Source organism: Ovis aries, chromosome 2, assembly GCF_016772045.2.
Source record: "Ovis aries strain OAR_USU_Benz2616 breed Rambouillet chromosome 2, ARS-UI_Ramb_v3.0, whole genome shotgun sequence".
Lineage (NCBI taxonomy): Eukaryota > Metazoa > Chordata > Mammalia > Artiodactyla > Bovidae > Ovis > Ovis aries.
In genome coordinates, this window is record NC_056055.1 from 132,798,301 (window position 1) to 132,809,256 (window position 10,956).

Consider the following 10,956-nt stretch of genomic DNA (forward strand, 5'->3'; position numbering starts at 1 on the left):
TTTCCTCCTGCTGCCCCAAATGGAGCACTTTTGAGGGATCAGATGCCATGGCATCATAAGTTTTCACCCTGCCAAAATCACACAATCCCAGTCTGTGTCAAATGCTATTCATAACCAGCGGCTTGGTTGTTTTTCTTTTGTAAAGTGCTTCATGAAATTTTAAGAAACTCAAATATATATTCATCAGTAAAAAAAAAAAAAAAAATCAGAATTTGAAATACACTTAGAAAATGCCATTTGTAGAAGGAACATTAACTAGGTTACCACTTTATTATATAAATTAAAACGCCATCCAAGAAACTTCAGATAGCGTAAAAAAGGAACTCACATGCTGATGATTAATCTGTGTTTCTGGCTGCAAACATTGAGTAATCAAGTTTGGGCTGTCCCTGGAGAACAACTTCGAACTCCTGAAAGGATAATCAAGCATTTATCTCAGAGGCCTGTGGAATGACCAAATCCTTTGGTTACTTAAAAGGCAGAGAATAAGAAGCAGCTGAGAGCTTCCTGCTCTCCCGGAAGGGCTAGCCTTGTGGAAATAAGCCCCAAACTGGTAGCCTGGCCAGGTTGCATTTAATGGTTCTCATGTGTGGGAAGTGAGATTTCACAAGATCGTGGGTTCTCTATGGAGGATAGGTGCTTGAATAGATACCTAATTACATGTTAGCAGTTCAGGGTTAATACCTTAGTGTATCATGCAGAACAATGGTTGACTCCTTTATGTTAATCTCCTGGGATCCTTTAGTTTTATAGATTTAAAATGGGAATCATACTCTTTGTTTAATCTGCAAATTCAATGATAGGTACTCTTTGGGTGTACAGTGCTGAGTCCTAAGGTATAAGAATAAGATTTCAAACATGTATTAAGAAAGAAAAAAGACTAAAACACACCCTATCTACGGCAGAATTGTTGGGCTGTTGAGTGTGGGAAATGGCAGAGAAGCAGTTCCTGATGAGCCCAGTGGGAAGCCTGGAGACATCTTTATGTTTCCCTTCAGCATTCTGTAACTTGTTCACTTGTTAAATTAATACCTTGGCAATGAGAATTGCATTTTTCGTGCCTTAGATCCATCTCTAAGAAAATGCACACCTGGAGGCTGTCAACAACAATAGGCTGGTCAAGTTAGATGAGCCCACTGACAGGGCTGGCACAGATCAGACTTAATCCCTTTCTCAGGGCACTGAAGCCAAGGACACAGGAGAGCAGCTGTCAGGAGTTTTCAGGTGAATCCCATTCCACCTGACCATCCACCCGAGGCCTGCACCACAGCCTCCTCCCCTGCCATCTGACCAGCAAGTCTGCTGATGTGCTTCACAGATGGTGAAGACATATTTTCTGCTCTTTCTTCTTTTTAATTCCTCCTTCCTTCCCTACTGCCAAGATGGGAACTGAATGAGTGGTGGTTTAATCACCAAGTCGTGTCCGACTCTTGTAATCCCATTGGCTGTAGCCCACTAGGCTCCTCTGTCCATAGGCTTTTCCAGGCAAGAATACTGAAGTGGGTTGCCATTTCCTTCTCCAGGGGATCTTCCCAACCCAGGAATTGAACCCGGATCTCCTGCATTGCAGGCAGATTCTTTACTGACTAAGCTACCAGGGAAGTACACAGGGAGTGAATGGAGGGTACCAAATTGACCTGGACAGCATAAACTAGACGTGCATAGATTATAGAGCCTGGCCTCTCCAGTCTAACCATGGGATCCAATTTTAAGCTTTAAGTATCTGTTATTAAAACAAGTGGCAAAACCAATACAGTATTGTAGCAAAACCAATACAGTATTGTAAAGTAAAATAAAGTAAAAATAAAAATCTTAAAAATAAATAAATAAATTTGGAATCCCCCCAAAAAAAATTTAAAAAAAAATAAAATAAAACAAGTGTGCTAAGTTGCTTCAGTTGTATCCAACTCTTCACAACCCTATCGACTGTAACCCGCCAACAAGAACAGTAATGAAAATACCAACCTTCTTGTGAGAGCAAGATCAAATGAGGTAATAAATATAAAAGCGTGTTGCCAACTGTAAACTATTTCAAACAAATAAATCATGTTAACAATTATTGTAGTGGTTCTCTTCAAAGGGAAGCAGCCAAGACCTTGAGTGGGTGGAGAAGTCACTCCATCCCGCAGCTCCTGCTTCTTCTCCCTGGTCCAGCGCCCACTGCCTTCTATCAGACCCAAACCTCCCTCTCCCTTTCCCTCCTGCCAGCTCTCCTCACACCCCCCAGTGCCAGTGGACACTTCTCAATGAGCTGCTGATCTCAGTATCAGATTATAGAAATGTCACAAGAAGGCATAAATGGGGATTAACTCTTCTGGAATATATTTACATGTTAAAAGAGTTTGGTAATCGGAAGAATTTTATCTTGATGGAATGGTTTGTAGAGAAAAAAGGGAAACTGATTCTGTCATGTAGTTTAGGTTTATTTTTTCAGATTTTAGATTAATACATGTGGTAACTGGCAGAAACTTTTTCACCAAAAAATATGCACAAACACAGTCACGACAACACTATTTCTAATAGCCCCAAACAATCTGAAAGCCCATAGATAAACTGTAATCTATTCACATAAGGGAACTACGCAGCAGTGAGAATGAAGGAACTAAAATTTTATGCAACGACAGGGATGAATCTTATGAACATGGTGACGTGTAAAGGAAGCCAGGCCAAATGCGTACACACCGTGTGATTTTTATCTACATAAAGTTAAATAGGGAATTCCCTGGCAGTCCAGTGGTTAGGACTCAGCGCTCTCACTTCTGGGGTCCCAGGTTCAATTCCCGGTCAGGGAAATAAGATCCTACAAGCCACATGGTGTAGCCAAAAGTTAAACAGACAAAATGAATCTCTGATGTTATAAGTCAGGTCTGTTTTGGTGGGGAAGTATTAGTGACTAGGAGGGAGGCATAAGAGCAACTTCTGGGGTAATAATAGTATTCCATCCCTTGATCTGAAGACTGGTTACATAGGTGTATTGATTTTGTGAGAATTAGTTGGGCTATAAATTTATGTATGTATGCATAGTTGATTAAAACATACATGGTTAAATTTTGTATGCATGCATAATGTACTTACATTTAAAGTTTACTAAAAATTTGGCAACACATGTTAATTTCAAAAATATCTAGACTACAGGAAATATATAGTGTTAGGGGATAGCTTTCAAAAAAGATAAAATTGTGACTTATGTAAATATCAAATTAACACACATTAAAGATTTTATTTAACTCATTAATTAGTGAAGAAACAGTAAGATATTATAGACAGTTCAAATGAATTTGATTTACAGAGATTTTTAAATTATTTATTTTAATTGGAGGCTAATTACTTTACAATATTGTAGTGGCTTTGCCGTACATTGACATGAATCAGCCATGGGTGTACACGTGTTCCCCACCCTGAACCCCCCTCCCACCTCCCTCCCCATCCCATGCCTCTGGGTCATCCCAGTGCACCAGCTCTGAGCACCCTGTCTCATGCATCAAACCTGGACTGTCGATCTGTTTCACATATGATAATATACGTGTTTCAATGTTATACCCTCAAATCATCCCACACTTTGCCTTCTCCCACAGAATCCAAGAGTCTGTTCTTTACATCTGTGTCTCTTCTGCTGTCTTGCATATAGGATCATCATTACCATCTTTCTAAATTCCATATATATACATTAATATACTGTATTGGTGTTTTTCTTTCTGACTTACTTTACTGTGTATAACAGGCTCCAGTTTCATCCACCTCATTAAAACTGATTAAAATGCATTCTTTTTAATGGCTGAATAATATTCCATTGCATATATGTATCACAGCTTTCTTATCCATTCGTCTGCCGATGGACACAAGTTTATATGGGCTTCCCAGGTGGTGCTAGTGGTAAGGAATCTGCTTGCCAATGCAGGAGACACATGAGACACGGGTTTGGTCCATGAGTTGGGAAGATCCCCTGAAGTAGAAAATGGTGACCCACGCCAGTATTCTTGCTTGGAAAATACTGTGGACAAAGAAGCCTGGCGGCTACACCCCATGAAGGTCACAAAGAGTCAACACAGCTGAGAGACTGAACACACACATATTATCTACCAGCAAAATTTATTTACATAGTATTAATAGGAATCATTTATATAGCTATGGATAGGAAACATTTTCATGTTACATGTTAACCCTCTTTCTCTACTGAATTGGAAAATAGTCTAGTCAAAGACAATGAAAGCAGAAGTAACCAGAATTGATGAGCTAAATTCCATCCACTAAATTTCAAAGACTTTCTTACACTAGAGTAAAATCAAAACAACTTGTAATTTTCCTAGTCAGGGATAACCTACATGCACACATTTTGTGCCATACTTTTTAATATTGTATGAGAATTATCTTAAATCTGTAGCAAAACTTGACTGCTTCCATGTTGAGTATAGAATGATTTCCCTTTGTACCAGGAAGCACTGCTCGCATTCCTGATTATTTCCTTAGCATACTTTCTTAGAAGAAATACTAGATCAAAAGATACGGCCATTTTAAGATTCTTTATACATGTTGCCAAGTGCTATAGGAATACTTTGAAGCACATAGCTGGGTAGGGAAAGGGAGAAAGGAAAAACCTTTCTAGATTACCTGCCCACAGACATCAGGGGTAAAATGTATGTTTGCAGTTTTCAACTACCCACTGTCTGCCTTCATTTTTTTTTTTTTTTTTTGCTTTTGGACTTCATCAGGATTGAGCAAAAACTCAGTCATTGACTGAGGAAAAAGTGTGGGTTGGTACAGCAAACCACAAAAATCTCCAGTTTAAACGCAAATCCAAGCTTACAAGAGATCTCCCTGCACTGATGGCTTCATCTGTGTTAGGTTATAAATCCCTTGAGGGAGTTTCCAGAACTCAAACCCCACTTCCTCCATATGACTTCCTGTGTTCACATGTGTTTTCTGATCTGTTTTGCCAGTCAGGATTTAAAATATTCTCTAAGATACATGAGTACTAAATTATTCAATTATTCAATAGTGTTTATCAATTGCCTTCTAATTGAAGTGCTAGTTCTGAGGTAAGTAGTAAGCAAAACAGACTTATTCCTGCCCTGTGAGTACCCAAAATATGTTTGTGCTATGCTGTGCTAAGTTGCTTCAGATATGTCCAACTCTTTACAAACTTACGGATTGTAGCCCTCCAGATTCCTCTGTCCATGGTATTCTCCAGGCAAGAATACTGGAGTGGGTTGCCATGTTCTCCCCAGGATCTTCCTGACCCAGGGATCGAACCCATGTCTCTAACATCTCCTGCACTGGAAGGCGGGTTCTTTACTACTGGTGCCACAGCCAGTATGTAATAAGTAAAATATAGCCACATACATGGAATGAACATCATGAGTTCTCAGTTCAGTCGCTCAGTCGTGTCCAACTCTTTGTGACCCCAGGGACTGCAGCACATCAGGCCTCCCTGTCCATCACCAACTCCCAAAGTTTACTCAAACTCATATCCACTGAGTTGGTGATGCCATCCAGCCATCTCATCCTCTGTTGTCCCCTTCTCCTCCCACCTTTAATCTTTCCCAACATCAGGGTCTTTTCAAATAAGTCAGTTCTTCACATCAGGTGGCCAAACTATTGGAGTTTTAGCTTCAGCACCAGTCCTTCCAATGAATATTCAGGACTGATTTCCTTTAGGATGGACTGGTTTGATCTCCTTGCTGTCCAAGGGACTCTCAAGAGTCTTCTCTAACACCACAGTTCAAAAGCATCAATACTTTCTTTATAGTCCAACTCTCACATCCATACATAACCACTGGAAAAACCATAGCTTTGACTAGATGGGCCTTTGTTGACAAAGTAATATCCCTGCTTTTCAATATGCTACCTAGGTTGGTCATAACTTTCCTTCCAAGGAGTAAGCGTCTTTGAATTTCATGGCTGCAGTCACCATCTGCAGTGATTTTGGAGCCCCCAAAATAAAGTCTGTCACTGTTTCCACTGTTTCCCCATCATGCATTTTAATGTCAGGCTATTTATTGTTTGGTGTTGTATTTGTTGACTACTCCCTAGAAATAGATCTTCTCTATCCAACTAGATAAGATGCTCCTTGAAGATAGGGCTACGTCTTCACTTCCCTAACATCTTCCAAATTATTGTGCACTTAATAGGCACCTAGTAGAGTGCAACTCCAGTAGAGAGCAAGCTCCAGGAGATGGTAAAGGACAGGGAAGCCTGGCATGCTGCAGTCCATGGGGTTGCAAAGAGTCAGACACAACTGAGCAACTGAACAACGGAGAGCAGCTAAAGTGGGCTTCATGTCTGCATGGACCAAGCAAGCTATTCCTTCCAGCTCCTCAATTATTCTTATAATCTCTGTGGGGATAAATAACAAATGACTGGGAGACAGGATGTAACTTATTATGAAAGTGTTGTTTTACATTTTATCTTTGCCAATAGGTGGCATCATCAATTTTGAAATTACATTTTCTATTTTGTAACCCCAAATTCTAAGTATGCAGTTCATTGGATAAATGCTTATTGGGCATCTTCTATGTGGAAGCTGCCCTGCTGGCTACCACTAACAGAATGAGAAATAAAAATACTACAGATACGCTTTAACCTATTCCCTTCCTAGTATACGCTAAAGGACATTCCACTTTCAGATTTCATTCTTGTTTTACAAAATAACATCTAAATCTGTGATAACAACTCAAAAATGACAATTTTACCTGTGTGTGTGTATTTTCAACTCAACCTAATATCTTATTTTAAATGGAGGAGAGGGATGTTAATTTAAATAAAATGTAAACCAGAAAAATATGGATTAGGTGTGGGAGTGAGGGGGTCAATCCTCAGAATTTAATCCAAGCTGACTTTTTAAATAACACAATTTACGACTCCTCAGTGAAAGGAACTTTATTTCCTTTTGGAAGATAAGAGAAGCATGATCCAGGCATAACAGAACTATTTCTACAGCTTCCAAGGCTGCATAGTCCCATCTGGAGATAATAAAAGATCCCATTCCTCTGTGTTTATTTCAAAAGATTCATTCTCTGGAATGATCTGAGGTTGCAAACTGTAGAGCATTTGCCAGCTAAAAAGGGCTGCTGCCTTCATGTTACTCAGGAGTGTCCAGTCCCCAGGAAAGTGGGGACTTTCTAAACTCTCCTTAGAGTGGAAAGAAGCCCCTCTGCCCTTCCCGACAATATTGCCTTCTCGACAGTCTGTGGGAAGAAAAGGAGAAGGAGAAACAGGGAAGAGGAACAGTGGGGAAATGAGATTTCAGTGTTTGCATTAAACACCATGTACCAGTCACTAATTCATCCACCTTCTGATGAGAGGAAAGTGATATTTGACCAAATGTGTGCTTCTTTTTACTGAGCATCTTTAAAGGGCAATGAATGTCATTAGGTACTTTGGGAGGTGCAAAGATGGAGCATAGAAAGATTTTTCCACCCAGAAGCTCCCAGTCTAACCACAATACTGTCTTGTGTAGTAGTGGTTAGAAGTATGGGCTCTTGGCTTTATTCATTTGAACCCTGACTCCACCATGTACATATTCTTGCATAAATTATTTAACCTCTTCATGTTTCAGTTTCTTAACCCGTAAAATGGGGATAAAATAAATTAGGAATATAAAATGGAATTAGCAATATAAAACAATGCATTAAGTTTATAATAAAGGATGTTTGTTGTTACTGATACCAGTAACTTTAATACACAAAGGAAATGTTCAGTGTCATAAGAGAGGTCTATGTAAAGAGCTATGAAAACTCAGGAGCTAAGGCAGCAACTTCTTAGAAGGGCTGCTGCTGCTGCTAAGTCGCCCCAGTCGTGTCTGACTCTGTGCGACCCCATAGATGGCAGCCCACCAGGCTCCTCCATCCCTGGGATTCTCCAGGCAGGAATACTGGAGTGAGTTGCCATCTCCTTCTCCAATGCATGAAAGTGAAAAGTGAAAGTGAAGTCACTGAGTCGTATCCGACTCTTAGCAACCCCATGGACTGCAGCCTACCAGACTCCTCCATCCATGGGATTTTCCAGGCAAGAGTACTGGAGTGGGGTGCCATGCAGGGCAGAGCAAAACACGCACTGTTAGTGTGAAAAAAAAAAAAAGACCCCAAATGGAATCACTTGTGTTAAGCCATGTCACAGATCAAGACTTAATATATAACCTAATTGCAGTCTCAACCTCCCCCAGGAATATAGTCTAAACTGTTCAGTCTGGAATTTCCTGGTCAGCACTAGTGAGGTAATCTGCCTTAGAGACCCCTTCCATCCTCTAAGAGAAAGATAAGGTAATCTGATCTTTCCTTGTTGTGCCCACTTCTGCTTATAAAAGCCCTTCATTGTGTATAGCACCTTTATATATGCTACATAGGATGCTACCAATTCATGGATCATTGAACAAAGTCAGTAAGACCTATAAAACTTACTCAGTTGAATTTTGTCTTTTAACAGATTTGGTGGCAGCAGTGGGATCTGAAGTGAACTTCCAATGGCTTCAGGAACAACAGGGACAGAGGCATGGTACTCCAAAAACCCACTGAGTTTTCTATCTTCTTCGTCATTTTTGAAGGTCACTGGTAAGTTCCTCTTGGTTGCTTTCACTTTCTTTGGATAAAACTCCTGATTTAATAGACTTTCCAGTCCGGGGCAGGTCAGTTTAAGCTAGAAGATAGTTCCACCCAGAACTAACCCCTCGGCCTTGGTTCAGTTTTCAACTCATTTGTGTGGGAGTCTTAGCCCTTGGTTCTGTGACCACATTCCACGCTGGGAACTGTTGGCAGTTTAATTTGCAGTTTCCCATTTCTTTGAAATCACTTTGCAATGCCCATTCTTTGAGGTCTTTTGTTTCAATTCTCTTCCCAACCCAGCTCCACGTTGAGAATGGCTGGCTGTGTGCACAGGGCCTTCTGCTGGCCCATCTGCGGTAACATTTCTTTGGTTACTGCTTGGTACATTAAGGGGCACACATTTGTTTTGTTTTATATGAAAGGCTATTGCTGATAAAGATTTTGAAAGCAGAAAAGCCACAATAATTGGTGAGCATGGATTGAACACTTAAAGGCTGTTAGAGCACTTCTCACCAAACTCTAAGCCTCCTGTTTGAGAATAAGTTCACCACAGACTGGGTAGACAGACACTAGGTCACCAGCCAACCTCAAGAACATTGTCATGCAATGAAGTACACCGTAAAACACCATACAATTTTCTCCTAAGCGGCACATCCCTTTTTAGTATTATTTTGACTCCAAAATCTAGCTCAGTAAATACGTAAATAAATAAAGTAATAATTATTTTTTAAAAATAATAAAATTAAAAGTTAATTACTAACTCAAATTCTAAAGCATTAAGCACACCACCTTTCAGCACACCTGCTTATCTCACGGCTAAGAACTATGGACCTGGAAGCTGTAGATATTTACAAAAATGGCAAAATCTTACCAAAAACAAGCTAGGATTCCAGTGGCCATAATGGAGAATGTTCCAGTTAGATAAGATCATTCATTTAAGAATACACTTGAAAGCTAGGATTCCCAAATTAAACAAAATGAGATACTTATTTTAACTGGTATGCAGGGCCCTCCAAAAGCCTGCACGATTCCAAAGTAGCTTCATTGAAAGATGCATAGGAAAGGCCAATAAAAAATAAAAGACACAAGAGGTCCTAAAATAAAAGATAGTATGTGTAACATGGCTCCTACTGCTCCTTTTTTTTTTTTTCTACCTTCATTTACCTGAATATTCGCATTCCACTAATTCTCTATCCTGAACTGCCTTTCCATTCTTTTTTTTTTTTTTTTTGAGGATAATTGTTTTACAGTGTTGTGTTGGTTAATGCTGTACAACAGTGTGAGTCATATATCCCCTCCCTCTTGAGCCACCCCAACCCCACCCCCAGCCTTTCCATTCTGAAGAGGTTATTAAGCAGGTTAAAATAAAACTGCCCAGGGTTGTAGGCAATCCTTCTCATGTATCTTTCACATCTTAGTCAAAGACTGAATCAAGGGCCGTACTTAAAGAATTTCCTAAACCCAGAGAGAATATTAAAAAAAAAAAACACACTTCAAAAGTCTTGAAGAATTTAGAGTCCTATAGAGCCTATGACCCTGGTCTGACAGATCTTGATCAGCCTGTGCATATGCTGGTAGAGTCTGATGAAGCACAAAAATGAAGGACGCAAAATGCAAACCCCTGAGGATGATAACTTGAGATCCTCAATCTTCAGCGTGGTCTCCAGTGGAGCAGAAAATGCTCTCAAAGTAGAAACTGATCTTTTGAGAGCCAATCCTAGAGTCTTCCCTGCTCTATTATTCAAACATGCAACCAAAAAAAAAAAAGATGAGTCTGTGGCTGACTTTAGAGCTCATCTGGAAGCTCTCCTCCTACAGGTTTCTGGGTTTCATTCAAGAGATGAAGTCACCCAACCTGCTCTAGCTACACTATTTGTAAATAGTTTATGTCCTAGAAGTTAGTAGATTAATAAAAAGACCAAAACAAACAAACAAAAAAATGGGATGGGAGGCTACCTGTTTGACCACTGTAGCTGAACACTTTAAAAGGACTTTGGAACAAGATTGTAAACAAAAATCCACCAAGCTGTTGGTTTTAAAGTCATAAGGGCTCCAAGGTCAGTCACCTGAAATAATGCCTGGGCCCCTACATCACAGTCTTTTTGGAGTCCATCATTAAAATGCTAACTCATGGCTAGATGTCTCAGTGGTAAGCAACTGGGACTCTGGAAAAGAAAATGCCCTCAAACAAGCCTCTGCATAATATTCAGCTGATTTGTAGATATGAATGTCCTTATATCGACCCTCAAAGGAGGGTCCCTGTATGAGTTCCTCCCAGAGTTGATGAGACTCCGAGGGCTTTTCTGGTAAACTATTACGTTATTCCCTTAAACAGCCAAGGAAAACTAAAATTAATGGAAAACCTTGCCAAATTCTTTTAGATACTGAAGCTACACTCTCTACTTTAAACCCCTCTCAG

The 10,956-nt window shown here is 40.0% G+C and overlaps 1 protein-coding gene across 2 annotated transcripts in view; it reads left to right on the top strand.

Annotated features, from left to right (window-relative positions):
• Positions 1–10,956, top strand: part of LOC121818696 (uncharacterized) — a 125,739-nt gene that overhangs the window by 82,962 nt on the left and 31,821 nt on the right. For both annotated transcript variants that reach the window (XM_060409733.1, XM_060409734.1), the window contains exon 4: positions 8,422–8,546. The gene's annotated coding sequence lies outside the window, so the exon portion shown is untranslated. The remainder of the gene's footprint in view (positions 1–8,421; positions 8,547–10,956) is intronic.